The sequence below is a fragment of the Lissotriton helveticus genome, chromosome 4_1, assembly GCF_964261635.1.
Source record: "Lissotriton helveticus chromosome 4_1, aLisHel1.1, whole genome shotgun sequence".
Classification (NCBI taxonomy): domain Eukaryota; kingdom Metazoa; phylum Chordata; class Amphibia; order Caudata; family Salamandridae; genus Lissotriton; species Lissotriton helveticus.
Genome location: NC_136063.1, coordinates 1,080,652,166 through 1,080,678,918, shown reverse-complemented (window position 1 = coordinate 1,080,678,918; position 26,753 = coordinate 1,080,652,166). Strand labels below are relative to the sequence as shown.

The following is a 26,753-nucleotide window of genomic DNA, read 5'->3' as shown; positions in this document are numbered from 1 at the left end:
TTGGGCTGTGGCCATCACAGCCCCACCAACCTTTTCTGGAAGGGACTCAGTTTGGGTATGGGCTGTTACCATAACAGCTCTGCTAACCTTTTCAGGAAGGGATTCTGCTGAAGATGGGGCTGAGTCTTGCACAGCCCTACCAACCTTTTCAGGAAGGACATCTTGGATTGGGGCTGTGGCCATCACAGCCCCACTAACCTTTCCATGGACATTTACCATTTTAGAATGGGTTTCTTGTTCCACCTCAGCCCAGGCTGAGATTTCTAAATCATTCCCAAGTAGACAATCTACAGGCAAGTTTGATGACACTGCCACTCTCTTTGGGCCAGTGACACCTCCCCAGCTGAGATTTACCACTGCCATGGGATGATCTCTCTGCACTCCATCAATGTTAAAAACCAGATATGTGGCACCAGGTAAAAGTTGCCTTAAGGGGACTAGATTCTCAGTTACCATGGTGATACTAGCCCCTGTGTCTCTGTAGGCCTCAACTTTTTGACCATTGATGAGGGGCTCTTGCCTGTACTTGCTCAACGTGTTTGGGCAATCAGTGAAATTGGCAAACCCCATGCCATTTTCACAGACAAAAGTATTTGTAGTAGGGGACCTGGTTAGGCCAGAGTCCACCTGGGTTCCAAAAGTAAAGCCACCCAAATTCTTGGGGGTGCTCCCACCACCTGGGGGATTACTGCTAACAGTAACAGGAGGTGTTGGAGCTCTATTTGGAGGTATATTTTCTTTATTACTATTCTTTGGACAACAGCTGTCGGTTTTACAATGGCCAGCCTTTTTACAAGCATGGCAATAGGGTTTCTTCTGGTCAGAGGAAGTGTTTTGGGACCCACCCCCATCCGTGGCGTTTTAGGGCCCTGTGGGAGATTTTTCTTTAGATTTATCCCCACCCTTCTCTTGAGCCTTGGAAGTATCCTTCTTTTGGTCATTACCCTGATTCTTAGGCCTAATCCTGGTTCTGACCCATTTGTCTGCCCTCTTACCCAATTCTTGTGGAGAGGTCAGATCTGAGTCCACCAGGTGCTGGTGTAAAAGCTGGTTCTGACAATTACTTAGGGTCTGCTCCCTCATAATCAAAACATACAATCCTGTATAGTCATGTACTTTGCTGCCATGTAGCCAACCTTCCAGAGCCTTAGTAGCACAATCTACAAAATCAGTCCAGTCCGGAGTCTGAGCTTTCTGGGTGTCTCTGAACAACAACCTTTATTGTTCAGTGGTTAATCCAAACCCATCAATAAGAGCACTCTTCAGGACAGTGTAATTGTTCGCATCCTCAGCTCTAACAGTGAGGAGCTTATCTCTCCCTTTCTCAGAAAAGGAAAGCCACAAGATTGCTGCCCACTGATCTTGGGGGACCTGCTGTACCATGCAGGCCCTTTCTAGAGCAGTTATCCATTTGGGGATATCATCCCAATCTCTGAAGGGGGCACAATCTTACTCAGGTTTCTATGGTCATAGGACCTGTCTTTATCCTTAGGGATAATGCTGCCACCAGTGGGAGTCTCCCCACACAATTTCTGTTCTCTTGCAAAAGCAAGCTTAGCTTGGGCCAGGGCTACTTCCTCCCTCTCTATTTGGAGTATAACAGCTCTCATCCTGGCCTTATGCTCTTTGCTCTGGAGGGAAGTCATTCCCCTCTGAGATTCTCTTGAGGCACTAGAAATGTGAGAATCCCTGGAAGGAGTTCTCGCTCTCCTATTGCCTGGGAGAATGAATATGCTACTTACCAGTATGCATCTGTTCTTGGCATGTAGGGCTGCTAACATTCATATCTTATGCATAGATCGCCGCCTAGTGTTGGGTCCGGATGATTGCACATTGTTGTCCTGGAAGAGTCTTCGAGGTATCACGAGATAGGTGGCTCCTCCCCTGGACTACAGTGCGCATGGGCATCGACTCCATCCCCAGATTGTTTTTAGCCATTGTGGCATAGATGGAGTGAGACAGTGTAAAGGATGTCCATGCTAATGATGAATATAGAGAGAGTATCTGCAGCCGCTACGGGCACCGGGGAGGAGGGCGGGCGATATGAATGTTAGCAGCCCTACATGCCAAGAACAGATGCATACTGGTAAGTAGCATATTCAGTTCGAGGCATGTGGGCTGCTAAATTCATATCTTATGCATAGAATACATAGCAGTCCCTCCATTAACGGCGGTTGCCCGTGCCAGCTGCAGAAGCTTGAAAAAGTGTCTTGAGAACAGCCTGTCCTACAGCTGCTTGCTGTTTTGAATGCACATCTACACAGTAATGTTTGGTAAATGTGTGTGGTGTAGACCATGTGGGTGCTCTACAAATGTCTTCTAAGGGAATGTTCCCCAGGAAAGCCATGGAGGCCCCCAATTTGCGTGTGGAGTGCGCCCTTGGGGGTATTGTTAAAGTACGTTTAGCCTTTTGATAACAGATTTGAATGCACTTAACAATCCATCTGGCTATTCCTGCTTTGGAAATGGGGTTGCCTTTGTGCTGTGCTGAGAAGGCAACAAAAAGTTGTTGTGTTTTTCTAAAGGGTTGCGTTCTGTCAATGTAGTACATTAGCGCCCTCCTAACGTCTAATGTATGAAGCATTCTTTCTGCTACCGTTTGTGGGTTTTGGAAGAATGCAGGCAGGTCAATAGTTTGGTTGATATGAAACTGTGACACCACTTTAGGAAGGAATTTGGGGTTAGTGCGGAGCACTACCCTGTTGGTATGTATTTGTATGAATGGCTCTTGTATTGTGAGCGCCTGCAGCTCGCTTACACGGCTGAGCGATGTGATAGCAATGAGAAAAGCCACTTTCCATGTGAGAAACTGGATTTCGCAGGAGTGCAGTGGCTCAAAAGGTGGGCCCATCAGCCTATTGAGGACCACATTGAGGTTCCATACTGGAGCTGGTGGCGTTCTGGGAGGAATGACTTGCTTCAGTCCTTCCAGGAAGGCTTTAATGGCAGGCACCCTGAAAACAGAGAGGTGTTGCCTATTCTGGAGATAAGCCGCTATGGCGGATAAATGTATCCGAATGGAAGCGTACGCTAGATTGCATTTGTAAAGATGTAACAAATAGCAGATGATGTTAGGAATGGATGCATCTAGCGGGTTGATATTGTTGTCTGTACAGTACATGACAAACCGCTTCCATTTAGCTGCATAGCAAGCTCGGGTAGTGGGCTTACGTGCCTCCCGGATGATGTCCATGCATTCCGGAGGCAGGTTGAGGTAGCCAAATTCTAAGACTTCAGGAGCCAGATCGCCAGAATGAGCTGTCGCGGATCTGGATGCTGAATGTCGCCATGGTTCTGCGTCAAGAGCCGGGATGTGAGATGCAGCCTTTGATGCGGTACCACGGAAAGTTCTAGAAACGTGGTGTACCATGGTTGGCAAGCCCATGGTGGAGCAACCAGGATGAGAGTCATCGAGTGTTGCTTTAGCTTTCTTGCCACCAGCGGAATGAGAGGCGCTGGGGGAAAAGCGTACGCAAATTTGCCTGACCAGTTCATCCATATCGCAGTCCCTTGCGATTCCGGGTGAGGGAACCTGGCGGCAAAGCTTTGGCATTTTGCGTTTTCCCTTGTGGCAAACAGGTCTATCTCTGGATGACCCCACTGCTGGAAGTACGGGTGGAGTACTGATGGATGTATCTCCCACTCGTGCATTTGGTGGCTGTATCTGCTTAGCAGATCCGCCATCTGATTGTCCTTGCCCGGGAGGTGTTCCGCCATGAGGAAGATGTTCCTCTGAATGGCCCACTTCCACATGCTCTGAGCCAGATGAGATAGTTGTGGAGAGTGCGTACCTCCCTGTTTTTGGATGTTGTACATGGCGGTCATGTTGTCCGTCCGGATCAACACGACTTTGTTGCACAAATGTACTTTGAAGGATTTCAGCGCCATGAAGATTGCCATCAATTCCAGGTAGTTGATGTGCAACGTCTGCTGCTGGGTGGACCACAGTCCCTGCACAGTGTAGTGGAGCACATGGGCGCCCCACCCTTGGAGAGATGCGTCCGTTGTTAGGATTATCTGTGGCACTGGCTCTTGGAACGGTCGGCCCTTGCAAAGGTTGTGTGGATTCCACCAATGCAGAGAGTTGTATGCCCGACCGGTCACCAACACTAGGTCTGTTAGCTGTCCCCGAGCCTGTGTCCACTGATTTGCCAAGCATTCTTGGAGCGGGCGCATGTGCAACCTCGCGTGCGGGACTATGAAGATGCAGGAGGCCACCATGCCTATCAACTGCATGAACACTCTCGCTGGCAGGGAGTGTTGCAGTCTGAACTTGTGGCACAGCGACTGAATGCTGTCGATTTGGACTGGGTTGGGCTGAGCCATAGCAGTCAGGGTGTTTATTGTCGCGCCCAGATACTGCCGCACATGGGCTGGTTGAAGGTGCGACTTCGGGTAATTTAGCGAGAACCCCAGGCTGTGAAGGAGTTGAATAGTGTGGGACATGTCCGCGGAGCACTGTTGTTCCGACTTTGCTTGAACAAGCCAGTCGTCTAGGTACGGGTAGACATGTATGTTCTGTCTCCTGAGGTGCGCCGCCACTGTCGCCAGACACTTTGTAAACACTCTGGGGGCAGTAGTCACCCCGAAGGGTAGGACTTTGAACCGATAGTGCCTGTTTAGAATGGTAAACCTGAGGCATTTTCTGTGGGATGGGTGGAGTGGGATGTGGAAATAAGCATCCTTGAGGTCCAAGGTTGCTAGGAAGTCCCCTTGATTGAGCAGGGGAAGGATTTGTTGCAGAGTCAGCATGTGAAAGTGTTCTGACAGTATGTACATGTTGAGGGGGCGTAGATCCAGAATAGGTCTGAGGGATCCGTCCTTCTTTGGGATGAGGAAGTACAGGGAATAGACCCCTGTGCCTTCCTCTCCCACTGGCACAAGCTCGATTGCGCCTTTTTGCAGCATCACCAGTACTTCCTGCTGCAATAAGTGCAAGTGCTCTGCCGACATAGGACGGTGTCATGGGGGAATGTTGGGAGGAGTGTAGGTTAACTCCAAACAGTAACCGTACTGGATAAGTTTTCTCACCCACCTGTCTGTGGTGATGGACGTCCAGACTGGCAGGAACTGCTGGAGTTTCCCCCCGACCGGTGTTGGATGGTCGGGGGGCAGTGACAGAGAGTCACTGTTTGTTGGCGGCAGAGGAACAGGAGTTGTTGTTCCCTCTGCCTCTGCCCTTGGCACTGTTACCTCTGTAACCCCCTCTACCCTGCTTTAGGTACGAGGATTGTGCACCACCTTCCGCGTATTGTGTTTGTTGACCCAATTGTCCTCTGGTAACACACGTGCTCCTGAGCGACGAAAAGTGTTTCCCCTGAATTGTTGTGACTGAAGCGCCCCCATGGACTTAGCAGTCTCGTTGTCCTTTTTAATTTTTTCAAGGGTGGTGTCTACATCTGGACCAAACAGTGTGTCAGGATTGACGGGCTGGTTGAGGATTGTAGTTTGGATGTCAGGCTTAAATCCAGATATGCGAAGCCAAGCTTGTCGCCTCAACATGACGCTAGTGTTAATCCCCCTAGCCGCTGTATCTGCCACATCAAGTGCACACTTTATTGCAGCGTTGGAGATAAGCTTTCCCTCTTGTATGAGCATTTCGGCTGCTTCCTTAAACTCATCAGGTAGGTGTTGAAGGAGCTGTTATAGGGTGTCGTAATGCGCCCTATCGTAGCGTGCCAATAGTGCCTGTGTGTTTGCAATACGCCATACATTGGCAGCCTGCGCCGCCACCCTTTTGCCCGATGCCTCAAGCACTTTCGACTCCTTGTCTGGGGGAGGAGCTTCACCCGTCATTTGGGAGTTTGCCCTCTTGCGGGCATTGGCGACCACCAACGAGTCTAGAGGCAACTGCCCTCGAATATATGCAGGATCTCCAGGTGCTGGCCTGTATTTTTTCTCGATACGTCGGTTCACCACCCTCGCCCTGGTAGGTTCCTTAAAGATCTCTGGGGCATGTTTGAGGACACCTTTAAGCATAGGAAGTATTTTAACTGTTGTCTCTGAGACGGAGAAAGTGTCAAATAAAAAGTCTTCCTCTACCGGGTCAGCATGCATGTCCACATCATGATTTGCTGCTGCCCGTTCGAGTAAAGCATTAAATGCAGCAGAATCCTCTGTTGGAGATGTACGTGTTCCAAAGCCTTGTGGATCTTGTACCACCTGATGTCCACTTTGGTCCCCAGTGTCGCCATATGAGTCCTGCTGAACATCAGGGTCATTGCCAACTGGGAAATTGTATTGGTCCTGTTGGTCATCATCATCCCCTCCTGATTGGTTGGGGGAAGGTGATGGACTCCTTCTTGGTGGTGGCAGAATAGGCTCCACAAGTGAAGGAATGTCCTGTGCTGGCCTCTTCTTTAGTGGAATAACATATGATTCCAGTGGTTGGGAAGTGATTTTCCTCTTATAAAGGGTCAATTTCCCTGTGTGGGCATCGATGCAATGCTCAGATTGCTCCTCTGAGGCGTGATATGGATCCGAGAGGCTCTTTGGCGTGGACGGATCCGACGGTTTTGGCACCGACGTGGTTGCAAAAGCCTTTGGGGCCACCTTCGCTGGCAGAGTGTAAATAAGCTTGCTTGAGGACTTCTGAGGTGTGTCCACCGATTTCGGAGCCGATGGCGTGGAAGCCGTGGACGACAAAGTCTTTTCCCTTATACGTTTAAGGGAGTCAGTAACCTGCTTCGTGAAGGAGGAAGAGGGTTTTGTAACCGACGGCCGATCTTCGGTGGCGTCGGAGTTACTTGGCGTCGACGGTATTTGCGTCGACGAATCTTCGGCTGCATTGTTTCGGGGCTCCGTTGAAGGCTTTGGCGCCGATGCAGCAGATCCCGCATCCTTGTGGCGATGCGTTGAGCCGGCGGCCTTTGGGTCGTGGCTTTTAGTCGACTTTGGGTCGGCCGTGCGTTTACTGGACGGCGCTGTAGCAGCGTCCGAAGGCATCTCAAGAGGTTTAGGTGTCCGCGCCGGAGCAACCGTGGTCGACGCCTGATGGACGGCCTTCTTGGAGGAGTGTTCCTTGTGCACCTTCTGCGGTGCTGTCGACTCAACAGCCTTCTTCGACTTTTGCGGGCCGGAGGGCGACGGAGTCGATGAAGGAGCAGGCTTTGATAGTTCTTGTAGGACATCGGCCATTTTAGGTTTTGTCGAGTCCGTAGGTTTCGGTTTCGTCTGGACGTCGGACATCTTGTGCGCCGTAGGATCCGAAGGTTTCGGTTTCGATACGGGCAATGGCGGCTCCGCTTGAGTGTCCGAGGCCGGGCCAGAAGGCGGGGCCGGGGATAGCGGTGCAGGGTCGTGGGTAAGGCCGAGTGGCGATCCCGTGACCTGAGCCTCAATAACATAGACCTCGGGGCATAGCTCTTCCTCCGAGCTATCTTCCACGGCCCCATAAACTTCTTCGTCATCCCCTACCTCCTCGACGTATTCAAGGTCCAGGGCCTGTCCTTCGATGTAGTCCTCCGGATCGGCCTGGACCTCCGTCGACGGTGGCGAAATCTGGAGATGATGGCTATCGCCTTCCTCCTCGGGGTCGTCGAATATGTTGTCGGGTGCCGGTGTCGCTCGCTGGGCCTCAAGGCGCACCGCGCGCCGAAGCTTGAGCGTCTTCTTGGACTTGAACTTGGAGCAGGCCATGCAGTTTTCTTCGTTGTGATCCGGCGACAGGCATTTATTGCAGACCGGATGCACATCGATGTGTGGATATTTGGATCCACAGACGGGGCAGAACTTGAACGGGCTCCGCTCCATGTTAAGTTCGTCGGGTCTTGCTGCGACGAGAGGGCCTCGATGTCCGAAGAGTTACTTGACTCCGTATATTTCCGGCCGAGAGAGGCGGACGACACTCGAGACCATACGCAAACAATACCGACGCAGGTAACGAATGTCTTTTGGCCTTAAGATGAAAGTGTATCGGTACCGACACGGAGACGTCGAAACCACATCCGAACCCAATGGCGGAAAAAAACAATCTGGGGATGGAGTCGATGCCCATGCGCACTGTAGTCCAGGGGAGGAGCCACCTATCTTGTGATACCTCGAAGACTCTTCCAGGACAACAATGTGCAATCATCCGGACCCAACACTAGGCGGCGATCTATGCATAAGATATGAATTTAGCAGCCCACATGCCTCGAACTTCTGCTAATGGGTCTGGAGAAGTGATTCCCTTCTCCATTCCCATGTAGGACCAAGTTGGCTTGGCTAAGCCTCACAACTGGTACCTGGTTTCCCCTCTGAACCTGATCGGACTCTTCACCTTCTGATTCAGGGTCTGCCTCCTCATTTTCTACTTCTGGGGAGGTGTTCTCAGTCTCTGGGGGGTTCACTCCTTCTCCTGACCCTGAGGGAACTACTCTAGCTTTCTCAAGATCATCCTTCTGTAGGATGGTGATCAGGATGGGAATGGTAGCGTTGTGACCCTTTCTCAGCACCCTTGCTTTGCACAAGGCACTCAAGTCCTTGTGGCTGAGTTTGTCATAGCTGGAGGTTGCCTGTGGAGGGTCAACCACGACAGGTAGAGAGCTTGGAGCTTCACCTGTGCCAGACATGACTCTAGTGAGGTGTAAGTGATGCACTTACCTTCACTTAGTGTTTTCCTACTGTACCTTGCTAGTGAGTTGTAGTCAGGGTGTGCTAAGCCCTTTTATCTACAACTACTAAGTTCAGTAGAACTTAAATATGCTAAGCTTTGTTTATATGTACCTAAGGTACTTAATGTGATCTTTCAATTTGATAAAAAGATTGCAATGGTAAAACAACAGCAAGCTCAAATCCCGCCGCTGCCACCAATGTGAGAAGTTGGCCTGGTATATGATGTCCACAGTTATGTGGGCACCCTGTATCAGTCCAAACAATCCCTTATGGTGATGGTTGTAAGTCAACCTTAAAAGACAAGCTATCCTAGGGGTAGCATGGACTAAGCAGCCTAAAAGGCTTAACTCAAGAGGCCATGTGAAGCCAGCTGTTTTACCATATGCAATCCTGTAATATCAAATGAAAGGACACCACACAAGTTATATATTATAAACATATATGTATTTATTCTCAGAATAATCCCCACTACTCTTTATGAGCAATGAAGCACAATCGTTTAAACAAAAGCACAATATAACATATGAAAGTTGCACAGTTATGGATAGGGCCGGTGGCCACTCAAACCATATATCAAAAAAGTGGTGTAAGTATCACTATTCGATCAGTGGTAAGGCCTAGGGCATCGCTGGGACTACACTGGACTAACAGCAGTTAGGACGGGAGTAGCCCGCGGGATTCGGGTGCAGTGCAGAAAGCACACGCATGCACCAATGCAAAGTCAATGGTGCGTAAAAGTTGTCGAGTTACAGATTTAAGAGTCTTCCGACTGGACTAGAAGGACAAAACTTTAGACTTGGACATTAGAGGTGTAAACCCCTACAGGAGCACCGGCGTTCGAGAGTTACCCCACCCACAGGAAGCGGGTGCACAGGTGCAAAGATGTGTCTGGTGTGATCCAGGTGCCTGGAGATGAAGATGCTGCAGGCGTCCAGAAGAGAAGTGTCCGGTGTGATCCAAGGGTGGATCGAAGATGTAGAGTACCTGAAAGCAGAAGGGACAGAGTCTGGGTCACTAGCCAGTGACCAGGAAGGAACCAGGCGATGTCGGGCGCAATCAGGTGCATGTCGCGAAGCTTGTCTCCGCTGCCACGTGGACTCTGGGGCACCGAGGATGTCCTGGAGTGAATCACGAGCTGTCCCACGAAGGCTCTCGCTGTCGGCGGTGTCGGCTTCCGGATCGGAGTTAACAAGCCTTGGCAAGGGCAACCCACGCAGGATTCGAAGATCGCTTCTTACTCGGACCATCAAGGTCAGAGCGGGTGCTCCTTTTCAGGGGAGCGAGGGCCAGTCTGGAGCAACCAGACCAGCGGTGTAAATTCTTAGGTTCGTCGGTACAGGGGCCACTAGCCAACGGGCAAGCGACCGGACCGTCGAGTAGGAAAATGCAAAAGGGCCCCACGCAGCACTCGGTGAGTGTGGAGGGGTGAGCTTCGGTGCAAAAGCTGCTCGGGGTTGGAGCTTCTCAAACTCCAATGCACAGCTTCGAGGTAGCCTCGGGAGCTGCACGGTCAGCGCTTCGTAGTTCTTCCAAGATGGCCGCTCCCACGCTTCAGGTCACCTCCACGGGTCTCAGCTTTGCAGGGACTGTGGATCGGGCTGTTAGAAGGCAGGCACGCTGGGTCTTGTCGATCTCCATCGCTCGAGTTCCGGCAGGAACTGCAAAAAAGCAAACGTCGAGGTGCTGGATGGTGCCTGATTGCACAGGGTGGTCACTCCTTGACCACAAGGGAGATTCTTCAGTCTTCTACGTCGAGTAGGATGTCGAAGGGTCCAGAGTTTCGTTTCATAAGTTTCAGTCAGGATAATCTGATGTGCATCTGCACAGCTCCTACCTTTATTCCAAATCAAGGGGCTGGATTACCTGCTAGGTCCCTCCTATGGGTGGGACCCAGGAAGGGGGTGGTAACACCCCTTTCCCTTTGTCCAGCTTCGCGCCAGAGCTGGGGCAGGAGTGCCCAAGAACCGGTTTGACTGGATTTTGCATGGGACACCTTGTGTGCCCCAGGCAGTGTCTAGTTTCTTTCAACCCACCCTGCCCCAATACACTATCTCCTGTCTGGGGAGGTGTAGCACCTCCCTGTGACAGGAAACCCTTTGTCCAGGCCTCCTCTGCCAAGTTTCGGTCAGCAGCAGGAGGTCAGACTCGTGTCTGTGGCAGCAGCATCCATTTTGTGATGCTGGGGCTCTGGTTAGGATTAACCGCGTTTTCAGTAAGTAACATGTCTTCTCCCTCTAGAAGGGTGGAATGCTACCCCCGTCGCCAGAACTGGCGAGCGGGTAGTATTCCAAAGTGTATGACACCAAACACGACATGTTTTGATAAAGCCAAACCAAAGTTAGCAATAACCGCGAGGATTATAATGCAGTTAGGAGTATATGGTATGGCAGTATCACTGGAACAGCTGCACGGAATTGGTTCCGACCTCTGCAGACAGGCTCAGCTCATGCTAAAGCACCATCTCACATAAAACCAAGCACTCTGCCTCCAAGATTGTTAAGCACTGCCATAGGAGTGACTTATAGGTATATATGTGTCCAGATATAGGTTTGTAGATATAGGTATACTATATCTAAGCAAGGGGTGATTACAGCACCTTGCCCCAGCTGAGTGATCAGCCAGTTGTGTCGATTTAAGTACCAGCCAGGGGTGGCAAAAGATATGCTGCAGCCCCTGGTAGGCCTTGGATGCACCTATGCCCTGGGCACCTATAGTGCATGGTACAGGGGCTGACAAGGTGTCCATTACCAAATTGGTGATGTACCTAGGGTACATGGAGTCCATTTTAAGAGAGAGCAGATAGCCTGGGACCCTGATTAGCAGGATCCCAGGCCAACTAAGTCGAAAACCAGCTAAACACTAGGCAAAAAATCTGGGGTAACCATAGTCAAGTATCCACCTTCCTACACATATACTGCAGTGAAGTGCTGGCACTAACTTCCTAACTACATACGCCTGGAGGACAACTATTTGGCCTTTCACAAACTCCTGAAAACTCTTGTTTCCGGGACATCTCACTGCAGCACAGTGATGTCTCTGCTTCTAGCGCAGGGATGCCTTCTGGTAGCCATGCGCTCTAGAAATATATATTCATTCATTTTCTCCACATGGTTGATTTTCAATCTCCCATTATTTTAGATGGCGATTTTAATGTTCTATTGAAAAACGATCTTGATAGGTCGTCAGTTAGGACTCAAATTACTTCCCCTACAATGAGGGCATATTTACTAGATATGACAGAGAAGTTTAATTTGTGTGACGTCTTCTGCAGAGTGGAGGGCAAACAGGGGTTACTCCTTCCATAGTAAAAAGAACAGGCACTTCTCAATAATAGATTACCTGTTCATGGACAAGAAAGAAGTGGAGTTTGTAGTCGGAATAGACCATCTGCCAATACATCTTTTGGATCATGCTGCATTGTTATAAAGAATTGAGAGAAAAGACAGACACACAATCGGTAAGTGGACAATGAACAGAAGGATTATGTTACAGTCCGAGATAATAGAGAAGGTTCGTTGTGACACTGAGGATTTTTTTCTCAAGGAACCGGAGGTCAGACCCTGTGCATATGGTATGGGATACCTACAAGGCATGGTAAGCGGTATTGTTGAAAACCTAACAGTACACTGGGTCAGGGAAGAAGAAAAATACCTTAATAAAATAGGAGGAGATAAGTAAAATGGAAAACTTATTAAAAGATAAAAAAAATGCTTGGAAAGAGAAAGAAAAGAGTGGGTAGGTAAGTTGGAAGGTTTACGGTTGAAGTTTAGAATCGAATTGGAGGAGAAAGTAACTCAACAGTGGGAGGTGAGCAGATCTAGAGATATTATACAAGGGGAATGCTGTGGAAAGCTTTTGCCTTGGAAATCAAGGTTGGATAGAAATCAAAAGTTTATTGGGAAGAATATAGATGAGGAGTCCGGGCTCATAGTCGAGGAGAGGGAAAAAATTAGAGCTGTGTTCACCAATTTCTTTCAGAAGCTATATACAGAAGACCTAGAGATCACAGAGCAACAAATACAAGGTTGGCTCTTAAGTAAGCAGTTTCCTAAACTTACAGAAGTGCAAGCCCTCTATTTAGGACGAAAATAGATGGTAGTGAAATTTTGGACATTTTGTAAAAAGCAAAAAAAGGGGAAAGCTGCAGGACTAGAAGGAATTCCTATGGAAATTTCTTCTGCACTACGGGAAGAGATTATCCTGGTGTGGGTCAAACTATTCAATTCTATCTTGATAGATGGGGGTCCTATCCCGATTACATGGAATGAAGCAGTAATCTCCTTAATCTTGAAACCAGGCAAGAACCTGATACATTGCCAATCAATCCGGCCAATATCATTACTTAACAATGACTATAAGATCCTCTCTGGAGTTCTTGTCGCACATTTGAAAAAGGTAATGGGTCTGCTGATTTATCAAGATCAAAAAGGTTTTCTTCCTGGGAGATTTATGAATGAGCTTAACTATTCCTTGATAGGTTCCATGGATTTAGCCGCAACGCATAATGCCCCCCTGGCAATTGTCATGTTAGATGCTGCAAAAAGCATTTGATTGCGTCAATTGGAGGTATTTAAAGACTACATTAGAACATTTGGGTTTGAGCAAAAATATGATAGACACTATCTTTAAAATCTACAGAGCGCCAACAGCAAAGATTCTAGTTAATGATAGCCTGCCTCTCCCTGTGCGAATTGAGAGAGGTACAAGACAGGGCTGTCCTTTGTCTCCTGTCTTATTTGATCTTTATATAGAGCCCTTCGCTGAAGGTTTGAGATTAAACTTTTTAAAATTGGAGCATACTCTAGGAAGATCTCGCTTTATGCTGATGACCTTAAGGTTAATACCTCGGGTATAGAATCCGCTCTACCACAAGTGGCGGAAGTGAAGGAATTTGGTAAATTGGTGGGATATGCGGCAAACGAAGAAAAAACAGAAGCAATGATGTGGAACCAAGATAGTGGAGAAATAAAATGTGCGGAGGAACTGAGATATCTGGGGATTAAAATAATTAAATATCTTGGGAAGATAGTGGCTGTTAATTCGGAAGGAGTAGGAAAAGAGATGTATTAAAAATATGGCAGAACCTTCCACTTACGATCTAAGGTCGGATTAATTTGGTGCAAATGTCCATCTTGCCAAAACTCACCTTTCTCTTTGATAATATTCCATTGCAGTTCGAAACAAGCATTTGCAATGCAATAGGTCTCGCATTTACGTGAGTTTGAGCTATTGACATTTTAAATTACAATGCCTTTTCAAAAGTTTCACTTAATTTAGGCTCTTCCTACCTTGTCTGTGCTTTCATGCCACTAAGGGCTGTCATTTAAGTTATTCTGTTCCCCTCGGCTGATAACGAATAGTAGTCTTTCTTTTAGTTTGCCAAAATTTGGTCACTGTAGTGTGTCACTCAGGAGCCCTCCAAGTAAGACGCCCAAGGTGGGAGGGGGGGGATTTGAATTGGGACCATTGCTTGTGTTTTTTCTTGGATCGCTTTTGCACCACCAGCTCCCTAGTCAACCCACATATGAAGAAATGATTATTGTTACAAGATGTAACTGTTCTTGCCCAAAATCGGAACCGGAGACTGACTCAACTGTCAGTCTTCACTCGGACACGACTCTGTAAACAAAATTGTGCTGAACCTTTCTCTCTATTCCGGTCAGGACATGCGAATGAGGGGAGGGGATCTGCCTGGCTAAATGAGGGCATTTGTGACAGAAGGAAGTGGTAAGCTGCAGGATAAAGCTCCTTTGGCAGGCGGGGGGGGGGGGGGGGTGCTGCCTTGAAGAACGGCAGTTGCCGGTCTCCTCCATGGCAAAAAAAGTTTGACAAGGAATAGGACTGTAAACGTTTAATTTCACAGTTTAAGATTCAAGTGGTTCTGGTTCATGTGCGAAAATCACAGAAACTAGGCTTTCAGTTGTAGGCAACACGGCTGGACAGAGCGCAAACTGTATTTTTTGGGAAGAAGTCACATAAAGTGCACTTTAGCAGCAAGACTCAACAAGCACAGAATCGAAGCTTGTGGGGCGCGCGTACCACAGAGGAGCCGACGCGGGAATCGAAATCTGTGGTGCGCGCACACCACAGAGGAGCGGGGGCGAGGGAGCCTGTCGTCTGTGCCGCGTGCTGATGCGTGTCCACCGATGTGAATGGGCGGAGCAAAGGCGGGACATGCACCCGCCTTTGCCCAATTGCGTGGCTTATTATTTTTTTTTTTTAAAACATGCTAAAGCCAATGGAAGCCCGCAAAAGCAAAACCACACGCACAAGCGTGTGGTCAGCTTTCAAAACCCCTTACAAGAGGTCTCGCGCTCCACAAGCAGTGCTGTGCACTGCAACGATAGGCGCGAGACCTAAAAAAGCACTCTTAAATCTGCAGGGGAAGATTTCGTCCTTTATATGGGCTAGTAGAGGAATACGCCTCTCATGGAAAAAGCTAAGACGGAAGGTGAGACTGGGAGGCATAGGTCTTCCTGACCTTCAGATCTATTGTTGGGCGTCCCAACTTAAAAACAATAGAATGCTTCTACATAGAACTGATGAATCTTTAATAGGGGTCATGTTTAAATCCATGTTGGTTGGCTTACCTGAGGAGGGCTTCTTATAAATATGGGGCTCCAAAAGTTTCAAAAAAGTCAGATTAAAATGCCTCCAGTCAGCGGCAAAAACTTGGTATGAGATAAGATCGATCCTAGGTGTACCTTATTACAGTAGACGGTCTCCAATATGGGATTCTCCATGTACCCCAGAATGTCTATCAGATAGTCTAGCAACACCACTGAAAAAGCCAGATGTTAGGAAGTGGGGCCAACTGATAGACGACGGACAAAGCTAACTTGGACTTATTGGCATGATAAGACAAAAGGGGCAATATCTAGATTTAAAATCTATCAGATTAACTCCTGGCTCAAGAGTCAGAAGGGGATAGACAGAGTCTCAAAACAAATGGAGCTGGAACTTCAGATCACAATGACAAGGAAAAAAGAGGTGGCACTTTGGTATAAATTTCTTCTGGAAGCTGAACAGGCAGAAATTAAATTGCCATACAGTGTATGGGATGGATGCTTGCCGGAAGCGGAGCTTGCAGATTTATGGCAAGTATCTTGCGCTACACATTACTTGGTGGTTAAACCTGAGAAGGAGGGGGGGGGGGGATTCATTCTCACAGGAGTTTGTAATGGCGCTATACCCAGTAACGTGATCAGTATTCCTTTAACAAGATTAAATGCGGTGCTATAGGTGGGGGTGTGGGGGAATAGCCCCTTAAACATGACCAGATGGACCCAAAACAATATGTTACATGGTGGGTAAAGCTGCTGCTTTAAAGAAAAAACACTTTTTTACCTTGCATAGAATCTATTGGACCCCAAAAAGGCTGGGACAGATAAAAGGAGGCACAGATCTAAAGTGCAAGCGATGTGGCAGCGGAGATGCTGACGACGTGCACATGTTTGCCAACACTTCAAAATTGGGAGGATTCTGGTCAGCAGTGGTTAAGACCATTTCACACTCCATGGGTGTCAACATAGAGGTAAGCTCTGAGTTAATCATGTTCAGGATATCTCAGCAGCTTAAAGATAAGCATGTTCTGCAAGTAAACTGACATCATCTGATTTTGTACTAAATTGTATTGTCAAGAAGAGAAATCTGTAAACTCTGGGCTCAATCGGAGGCTCCCTCCTGGCAAGGTTGGAAGAACTCGGTGGGCTTTTTCAGGGAAATGGATAATAGTTGTCTCAGGTTTTGGAACCTGTTAAAATATTGAAGACCTTTCTGTCCAATGATTACACCCTCTCATTTCAGTAACTGGGAGGGCAGTGCAAACTTCGAAACAACCCAGTAATTCTGATTGATCTGTAGCCAATTTTGGGCACTCACATAGGACGCATAGACTGGTGCTAATCGGTGGCGACATGAGGACACAAAAAACAAAAAAATACAACAAAAAAGGTATGGATTCACTGCAGCTATCAAACCTTGCATAGACGATATGACGTTAGGCCAGTCATCATCAGATCATTCTGCTAGTGAAGCATCTTCCAGGAGTGTGGCAACGACTTTGGGGAACCAGTCAGCAGGGCACACCAACTAACACAAGGATGGAAGATGAATGCCCAGATACATCTGCAGTTGATTATTCAAAAGAATGCAAAATGCCTAAACTTCATCTCCAGGTACCTACACCTGCAGTCCTTGGGTAATATTGTGTAGATGAACACGTCAGTGGCATTTGCCTACGTATACTTTCCCACCACAATCGATGATCTTTTATGCAGTGAGGAAAATGAGGTAGGTGTGTCTGAGTCTCATCCTCATCATGCCCAACTGGGAAAGGCAACCATGTTAGTGAGTGTTACTGGACATGCCACTGCTTCCACACAAGAGATTACCTCTATGCATAGACCTACTCACTCGGCATCAGGGTAAGCTAGAACATCCAAATCTTAGGCACTAAATCTTGTAATTTGGCATCTGAAGTCCTCGAGCTTGGGTTCCTTTAAATTGCTAAAGAATGAATGCTCATACTTAAGATGAGTCCTAAGATTACTATAAGGACTTGCTATGAAGCTAATCTTAAAAAAACAAATTGTCCACTACTGCGTCAGCTTTAACCTCTTAAGTGCTGCCGTCGGCCGTTGCGAGCACTACCTTTGTAGTGCTGCGCACGGCCGATGCAGCCCCGCCTTTTTTGCGGAAGTTCCGCACTGCCGCGGAATTGCGGCCGCCGCAAACGGGTTAAAAAGCAGTCCTTTCAGACTTCATTACAAGACATCAGATGATACTTGCTGCACCTGTAATAGGCAGGCCTATGTACAGCTTTATTATGGTTCATTTAGCATTTTTTTTTGTTTTTCCTTTTTTAATATCAATGCAGTATAATCCAATAAATATATCAATATGCATAAATAGTGTACAGAGTTAAAAAAAGAAAGCAAATAAATACATAAACAAAGAATATCATACATAAACAATATGAAACAAAATGTTCCCAGAGTTCTTACATCTCCCCTCCCACATTCTACTCTCATTCCTTGTATACTTATAATATTGGTGTCTCCCTCTTTTTCCAAAAATGTTACTATTTTTGTAGTGACCCGGTACGTTTTCCATACAGCACTTTGGAAGTATATACTTTGTGCATCTTATTCATCCACTGTGAAAATGCAGGGACTTTCTGATTTCTTGTCAGCTAGGATCGACGATCTAGCCACCAGCATTGAGATCGGTTGCTGTATAAAAGATAAGTTTCCTTCGTGGACTATTAGACTGAAAAGGGATCCATGTGCATCTGGTGGGATATTAACCCCAATTCTCGAACTAATTTCCAAGCTTGCCAAAATTCCCCTACATGGCTACAAGTAAATATAATATGGGGCCAATCACCATCCCGATTGTTGCATCTAAAGCAATTCGGCTCCACTTCGGGATAAAATGTATGCAACTTAGCTGGAGTATGATACAGCAGCCATTTGTTATAGAACTCCATTCTTCTTAGATTAGCTTTTTGGACCACCTTGGAGCTGATATGATCAAAAAATGTCCATTAAGCAATATCCACTTTACACCCGGTAGAGGATTCAATTCAATGTAGTATCTCTAATACCATAATATCCTTGCCATTAGAATACACCATTTCATACCAAGTTTCTATACCCAGTAATTTATCCAAAAAATAAACCGAACTAAGGGGTTCTGTAGAGACCCCCACCTCCATTGTAGAACCCTCACGGACATTTTTAATTGATAGAAAACTAAAAAAGCGCATAGGACTAATATCAGAAGTCAGATTAGACAAATGCTGCCAGGTCATAAATGCATTATTACAAAAAAAACTTGGATTCTTCTATACCCCATCCTATCCCACTTACTCCACATACCGATGGATAGTTGGGGTCCTATTAACCTGCACTCGGCTATTTTCAACACCGGATGTAACCTCAGTCTTTCCCAGCTTTCTCATATCCTATTAAATATCTCTAAAATGGTACATGGTGTCTTGTACCTTGATTTTTTCAGAAGTCTTGGCATTACTAGGAAAGAGGGAGATTGGTTTCTGATACCTTCACCATTTGTTATGAAAATAAATTTACATCACTAGGAACGTTGGAGCTAGACCTCACTAACCAGTTCATAAATGCTGCCTGGTAGTGACACTTTGTTAGGCAATGCTAGCCCTTCGTCCTCATATTCCAACTCAATGGCCTCTAGTTTTAATCTTGTTTTTTTGCCCTGCCAACGGAAGTGTCGGATGGCCGAATAGATTGACCATAAAAAAGGACAGAGGGACTTTGGTCACAATATTAGTAAACACAAATAACAGCAATGGTAAAATACTAATTTTAACCAAGGCCACTCGTCCCATGATTGTCATGGAAACTTTCTGCCATCTGCCCAGAATCCCACAAATCTGGTTTAGGGTAGATATATAATTTAGCTTAAACAAGTCCCTACTACTGGCAGTGACATATATCCCTTAATATTTTGTGGGCCTATACGAAGAATAATGTGATTGTATAGTAAAAGGTAAAACATCTACTGTGCAATTAAAAAGGAGTGCTTCAGAGTTTTGCCTAGTTTAACTTATACCCTCCAAATTTAGAGAATTCTCCTATTGTTTTTCATTGCATTCAAAAGATTAGTTTTATCAGCTTTTAAATACAGCCACTTGTCGTCTGCAAAAAGCTTTAATTCCGAGGCCTCGAGTAAGGAGGCCCTAATAATGGTGTCCTGACATATGGCACATGCAAGCGGTCCAATGAACAGTGCAAAAAGGATTGGCGAGAAGGCACAACCCTGACATGTCCTGCATCTTAGAGTAATATTACCTGCTGTTTTTCCATTGCTAACTATACTAGCCTTCGCTCCTCGTATAAATTTTGCACAATCGAGATAAATGCCGTTGGGAAAGCAAATCTTTCCAGGATTGTGATCAGGACCTTCCACTGGACATGGTCAAATTCTTTGTTAGTGTTCCGCATTTTCATTGCTGCTTTAACATCCTGTGTAGAATAATAATCTATTGCCTATGTTAGTATGTGTAATCTGCCATCTGTCTGTCCAAGATAAAGCCATTTTGGTCCCCATGAATAATTGTTGGTGCATGGGAAGCCAAATGATTTGCCAATATCTTTGTAAATAGTTTGCAATCATGATTTAAGAGGCTAATTGGACGATATGAGTTACTTCCCGTTCCAGTTTACCCTTTTTGATGAAACTAACAACTGCTTCAGTGAAAGAGGTTGGAATCGCTGCTCCACTCATTATACTGTTAAACAATCTCCCTAAAAATGTGTTCAGTTGGAGAGCAAATAATTTATAAACCTCAGCAGGAATCCCGTCGTTATCGCAAGCTTTTGCGTTTGGACAAGGTTAACTGTCTGAGTATCCTCTTCTAGGGTATTTGGAATGAGAAGTGCTTCTGCCTGCACTCGTGATAAAGTCTGTATATTAAACTCTTGTAACCACCTTGTGGAGATGTATTGTACAAATCTGAAAATATATTTCCGTAGTGCTGAAGAAACACCTCTGCTATCCCTTCTGATTCAGTTATTATACTGGCCTGGTTGGGATCTTTTATCTTTTTGTCCACATAAGGTATCCATGTCAAATTTACGTACTTTTCTTCCAACATCATGGGGATTATAAAGGTATCTAAGGTTTGTGGATTCCTCCGGAGGGGAACCGGAAACTAGCCAAAATACAGCTAAAGTCTTTTTTTTTTTTTTAAATGGGGAAAAAGTGCTGCAGAAGAAAACATCTGTTTTTTTCCCTGCAAATGGTATCAAGTGGTTTGTGGTGCTAAAATCACCATACTCCTAGCTTTCATGCTCAGGCAGACTTTTGTCAGAAAACCAACAGTTTGGCTATTTTACTGGGACACAGCTAATTTTTTCTACTTTTTGTGCTTTCAACCTCCTTCCAGTTAGTGGTAGAAATGGGTGTGAAAACAATAATGGATCCCGGACAACTATACATTTCTGAAAAGTAGACAAAATTCTGAATTCAGCAAGGGGTCATTTGTGCAGAGATCCTTTAACCCCTTGCATGCTCATGACGAGCTGGACTCGTCATGGCACACAGTGCTTGTGTGCTCATGACTAGTCCAGCTCGTCATGAAACATCGCACTTTAAATCCCTCTGGTGCAGGCACCAGAGGGATTGATTCCCTTTTCTCCCCCAAAGCATTGGGAGCTGTGGAAGAGCTTCCCCAGCTCCCGAGGCCCCCCCTGGTTTCCCTGAAATGACGATCAGCGTACACGTCGCGCTGACGTAATTTCAGTGAAACCGAAACTGAAATGAGCCAAGAGGTTCGTTTCAGTTTCAGTTCCTACGTGCTCAGGGGGTTATCTCAGCCCCCTGAGCACGTAGAAACTCAGGAGAGGTATAGTTGAAAATTGTTTTGGTCCCTTGCCTGTCGCGGGTACTTGGGCCCCCCACACAAGTGAGGCACCATTTTTATCGGGAGACCTGGGGGACCGCTGGGTGGTAGGAAATGTGTGTGAGCCCGGTGATGCCACAATTTCCCACACAACATTGTCTGAAAAAAGTGATTTTTTTCAGCTAAAATTGAGGTTTGCAGAGGATTCTGGGTAAGGAAACGTTGGGGGATTCTGGGTAAGGAAACGTTGGGGGATCCATGTAAGCTATACCTCACTGGAAGTCCCCGGGTGTCTACTTTTCAGAAATGTGTTTGGTAGGTTTCCCTAGCTGCCAGCAGAGCTAGGGTTCACAAACTACAGCTAGGCACTTTGCCAAAAAAGGGTCATTTTTCACTGCGAAATTGAGGTATGACCACGTTGCGCTTTGCACCGTTTCCTGTCGCAGGCACTAGGCCGACCCACATGAGTGAGGTACCATTTTTCTCAGAAGACTTTGGGGAACGCGGGGTGGGTAGAAATTTGTGGATCCACGCAGATTCCAGAACTTTTCACCACAGAAATGTGGGGAAAATGTGTTTTTTGGCAATTTTTTAGGGTTGCAAGGGATTCTGGGTAACAGAACCTGGTAGGAGGCAGTCACGTCACCCTATCCTGGATTCCCCTGGGTGTCTAGTTTTAAAAAATGTATAGGTTTGCTAGGTTTCCCTAGGTGCCGATAGAGCTAGGGTTAAAAAACTACAGATGGGCACTTTGCAAAAAAAGGGTCATTTTTCATATGCGAAATTGAGGCATGACCACGTTGCGCTTTGCACCGTAAGGGAACATTTTTCTCGCAAGACTTTGGGGAACGCGGGGTGGGTGGAAATTTGTGGATCCACGCAGATTCCATAACTTTCCACCACAGAAATGTGGGGAAAATGTGTTTTTTTGACGATTTTTTAGGTTTGCAAGGGATTCTGGGTAACAGAACCTGGTGGGAGGCAGTCAAGTCAGCTTATTCTGGATTCCCCTGGGCGTCTAGTTTACATTTATTTTATAGGTTTGCTAGGTTTCCCTAGGTGCCAGCAGAGCTAGTGTTAAAAAACTACAGCTAGACACTTCGCAAAAGAAGGGTACATTTTCATTGTGAAAATGTGGTGTGTTCACGTTGGGTTTTGAGCCATTTCCTGTCGTGGGCACTAGGCCTACCCACACAAGTGAGGTACCATTTGTATCGGGAGACTTAGGGTAATTCATATTTGTAAAGCAACTGTTATTACCTATTGATTTTTTATGCATTTCTGCCTTCCAAATGAAAGACTGAGTAAAAAAGAAGTCATTTTGAAAAATGACCGATAATTCTCATGCTAGTATGAGTATTCCCAATTTCAAAAATGTGCAAAGATGTACTGTTTCTAAACTCTATAATTTGTACCTATTTCAGAAATACATAGGTATCTTTCATACCGATTTTTCCATGTATACATTTTCCCACAATAATTGCTATATACCCGGTACAAAATAAAAAGTTATTGCAAATCGCTGCTCAGTTTTTGACTCTGGGTTCGTCTAGTTGTTGGTGAACCTACAAGTCCTATATAACCCACAACCAGGAAGGTCCAGCGGATGTAACGGTATATTGCTTTTAAAGAGCTGTCATAATTACAAGAAGTTACAGGTGAAAACGTTGACACAAAAGGCTGTTTTTTTCAACTAATTTTCAATTTTTCCTATATTTAACTGTTAATTTCTATAAAGAAACCTACACAAATGACCCCTTGCTGAATTCGGAATTTTGTCTACTTTTCTGAAATGTATAGCTTTCCAGGATCCATTATTGCTTTAACACCCATTTCTACCATTAACTGGAAGAAGGTTGAAAGCACAAAAAAATAACAAAAATAGGCTATGTCCCAGAAAAATGCCAAAACTGTGTAAAAGATGTTGGTTTTCTGACAAAAGTCTCTCATTCCCTAAAAGCTAGTGAAATGGTGATTTCAACCCGACAAACCCTTTTTAGATAACATTTGCAGGGAAAACCCCAGATGCTTTCATTTGCAGCCCCCCCCCCCCCACCCACCCACCCCAAATATACATTTGCTGTATTTTGGGTACTTTCTGGGACCCCCTCCACGGGAATCCACAAACCCTGGGTACCTTTAGAATCCCCATAATGTTGGAAGAAAAGAACGCAAATTTGACGTGGATACCTTACGTGGGCCTAAGCGCGCACAACCCCAAATAGCCCAAAAAAGGCTTACCCCGGGGGGGAATGCCAAGCAGCGAAGGGGTTAAGGTTTTTTTTTTTAATAGAAACTAATAGTTGAAAATAAGAAATATTGAAAGTGAGTTGAAAAAAACAGCCATTTGTGACAACGTTTTCAACTGTAATTTCTTCGAAGTATGAAAGATTTGCTTAACCACATCAATGCTACAGCAATTCATCCTCCATGCTGTGATTATCTATGAATCCCATTGTTCATGACGGGCTCAGCTCGTCATGAGCACACCAGCAGTGTACTGCATGACGAGCTGAGCTCGTCATGAGCATGGAAGGGGTTAAAGCAATATACCGTTCCATCCACTGCACCCTTCTGGTTGTGAGGATATATAGGGCTTGTAGGTTCATCAGGAACCCAGAGCCAATAACTGAGCTGTGTTTTGCAGTGGTTTTTCATTGTGTGCCGGGCATATAACAGTTCATCTGGTAAAATATAAAGAGTGAAAAACAGGTATCAAGTGTGAGAAGATGGCCTAGTATATGCTGTCCACTAATTAAAGTGTGCAAGTTGTACCAGTCCAAACAAACCTTATTGATGATTAGGGTAAAGACAACCTTTATAGAAAGCTATCCTAGTGGTAGCATAAGAGAGCAGCCTTGGGGCTAAGACTCGAAGGAATGTAAAGCAGCTTGTTTTACCAGATCAGAACCTCCTGAATGACCAAATGAAAGGAGAACCACACAAGAGATATATCAAATATATGTATGTATTACTAAACACTCTCTACTAACCTCTTTATGAGATTAGAGCACACAATATTAAATCACTAGAACAACAGTAAATAGCACAATACACAGTGGGCTCCAGGGGGAGACCGAGCCATATACTAAAAAAATGGTATATTAACGACTTCACTAGACACTGTGCCTAGAGCACGTAGAATTGCTGGGACCCCAAGGAACCACCCAAAGAAGTGACCCACGGGACCCACGGAGGACGGGTGCAGTGTGAGAACACAGACGCGTACTCCATACAACTATGGGAAAGTCGCGGTTGGAAAATTACAGTTTAAGGACACTTCAAAGAGGACTTCAAGCAAACCCTTTGAAACATAGAAGGTGCTAAGGCCAGCACACTTGTGAGACTGAGGTACCCGTGTTACCAATCCCAGAGGAGCCAGGTACCTAGGCTTCAAGTGGTGTCGGAAACCCTCGTCGTTTTCAATGGCGTGATGCGAAGAAGTGCTGCTGCCGGGAAGATGAAGTGTCCGGTGGAATCCAAGCCTGAATCCGAGGTGAGAAGAACCTGAAATCAGAGGGGAGAGAGTCTGTGTCACTTCAGGGTGACCAGGGGCTTGGTAGAAGAACGCCCACCGATGTTGAGTGCTTCAAGTGAGAAGATAGGATGCTTGACTCTACAGCCACAGGGACCAAGAGACGTCGACTGCGAACAAAGTCCGGAGGTGAGCTGTCCCACGAAGGCTGTCGAGTGCTGGGGGTCAGTGTCCGGATTGAACACCAACAAGCCTTGGCAACATCAACCCACGCGGGCAGAGGAAACAGGTTTTGGTGAGGACCAGAAAGGTCCAGGGGACTCTCCAAGCAATGGAGAGTCAGGGCACGCCTGGAGCAACCAGGGAAGCCCAAGGAAACCCAAAGTTACCTTCACAGGGACCCAGAGGCCAACGGACCAGGGATCGCGAAGGGACCTCGAGCTGAATCACGAAATACCAGCCCACAGAACACTCGTGGAGTGTAGGCCGGAAATCTTCGGTGGAAATACTGCTCGGGGTAGCCCAAAGCACAGCCTCAGGGATCGCCAAAAAGCATATGCTGCTGCAAAAGTACACGGTGCACAGGGGTTCAAGTTGCACGGTCCACACGAGGGAAACTGGTCTTAGAATTGCTGAGAGGTCAGATCAAACTCATAGACGCTCGGGAACCCACCTACTGTGTTGGAGAAATCTTCGTAGTCCCCAGGAGCTCAGGAGATGCAAACCGGTCAGATGCGCTAAGGTGAATGCTGCTGCAGGGGAGTAACTCCTTTACTCCAAGGGAGATTCTTCTGTCATCCAGCAAAGAGTAGATCGTCAAAGTACTTAGTTTCTGCTTACACAGTTTAGACCAGGTAAAATCTAAAGTCCTGTAGTCAGGGTTCCTACTTTATACCCAAGGAAGGGGTTGGACAAACTCTGGGGACCCACCAATGGGAGGGTCAGGACAGAGGGGTGGCTACACCCATGTCCTTTGTCCAGTTTCGCGCCAGATCAGGAGCAAAAGGCTCCTGCAACTGGTCTGTGCTGGACTACGCACAGGGACAACAGATGTGGCCCCAGTGCAGACGTTCAAACACTCTCAGAGTGTACCCACCCAGCCCCAATACACTAAATCCTGTCTGGGAGGTTGTCACACATCCCTGTGACAGGAAACCTATTGTTAAGCCTTCCCCTGCTCGAGCTCAGCTCAGCAGCAGGAGGGCAGACTCGTGTCTGTGGCTGGCAGCATCCATTTTGTGATGCCCAGGTCGAGAAAGCTGGTACCGGATGTACCGGTGTGTCACATAAGCCCCTCTAGAAGGGTGGAATCATACCTCTCCCGCCAGTTACTGGCGGGGAGGTATGATTCCAAGGTGTTTGACACCAAACACAACATGTTTCTAAGCAGCCGTTTTAAAGTTAGCATTTACCACAAGGCTATAATGCACTTAAATATATATATGGTTGGCTGCATCACAAAAAACCCTGGAAAATAGATTCCGAAGGCTGCAGAGGGGCTCTGCTCATGCAGGTACACCCTCTCACATTAAACCCAGCACCCTGCCTTCAGGATTGATAAGGCCTGCCATAGGGGTGACTGATAGGTTCATATGTGCAGTGATTTAGAATAGATATAGTGAACCTATATCTACGTAAGGTGTGAATGTACCACATTACACAGGTTGCAATAGCAGTCCTGTGGTGTCAGTTTGAATGGTCTCTCAGGGGTGGCATAATACAAGCTGCAGCCCCTGGGAGGCCTCTGGGGTACCTATGCCCTGGGTACATGGTGTACCATATACTAGGGGCTGATAAGGGTACCCCAGTATCCAATCTGGAGTGTAACTAAAGTACATGGACTCAATTTAGAGGAGAAAGCAGCCAGAGTGGGGTCCTGGATAGCAGTCTAAGTCGAAAAACAGTGATACATCAGCAAAAAGTGGGGGTAACTATAAGAAGCAGAGAGTTAATTGCTTCCTCCAAAGATTGTTTCCAGGAATGGTGTGTTATTGGAATCTGAATATTTTGCTGTCTTTGCAGCGCTGAACGTTTTAGTTTCAGTTTCAACATCAAGGTTGGACAACTTCCTTTGAGGGGATTTCAACATAATATTCTTCTTGGGTTCTGGTCACATTCTCAGAAGTTGAGTCTTATCTTGTAGTGTGTGTCTTGCAGATATCCTTGGATTGGCCCGAAGAGGTCTGTCACAGACTTTCTTAAAAGAGGTAAACTTTTGGTTTGGTTTTTCCACATCAATAGTCTTTGAAGCCAGGGTGTTGACAACCTTTAGGTTTTGCCATCTGTTGCTCTGAAATCACT

The 26,753-nt window shown here is 46.4% G+C and overlaps 1 protein-coding gene across 5 annotated transcripts in view; it reads right to left on the bottom strand.

The window, feature by feature from the left end:
• The window catches only part of TGFBR1 (transforming growth factor beta receptor 1), a 1,073,092-nt gene that overhangs the window by 335,111 nt on the left and 711,228 nt on the right, over nt 1-26,753 (bottom strand). The window lies entirely within an intron of this gene.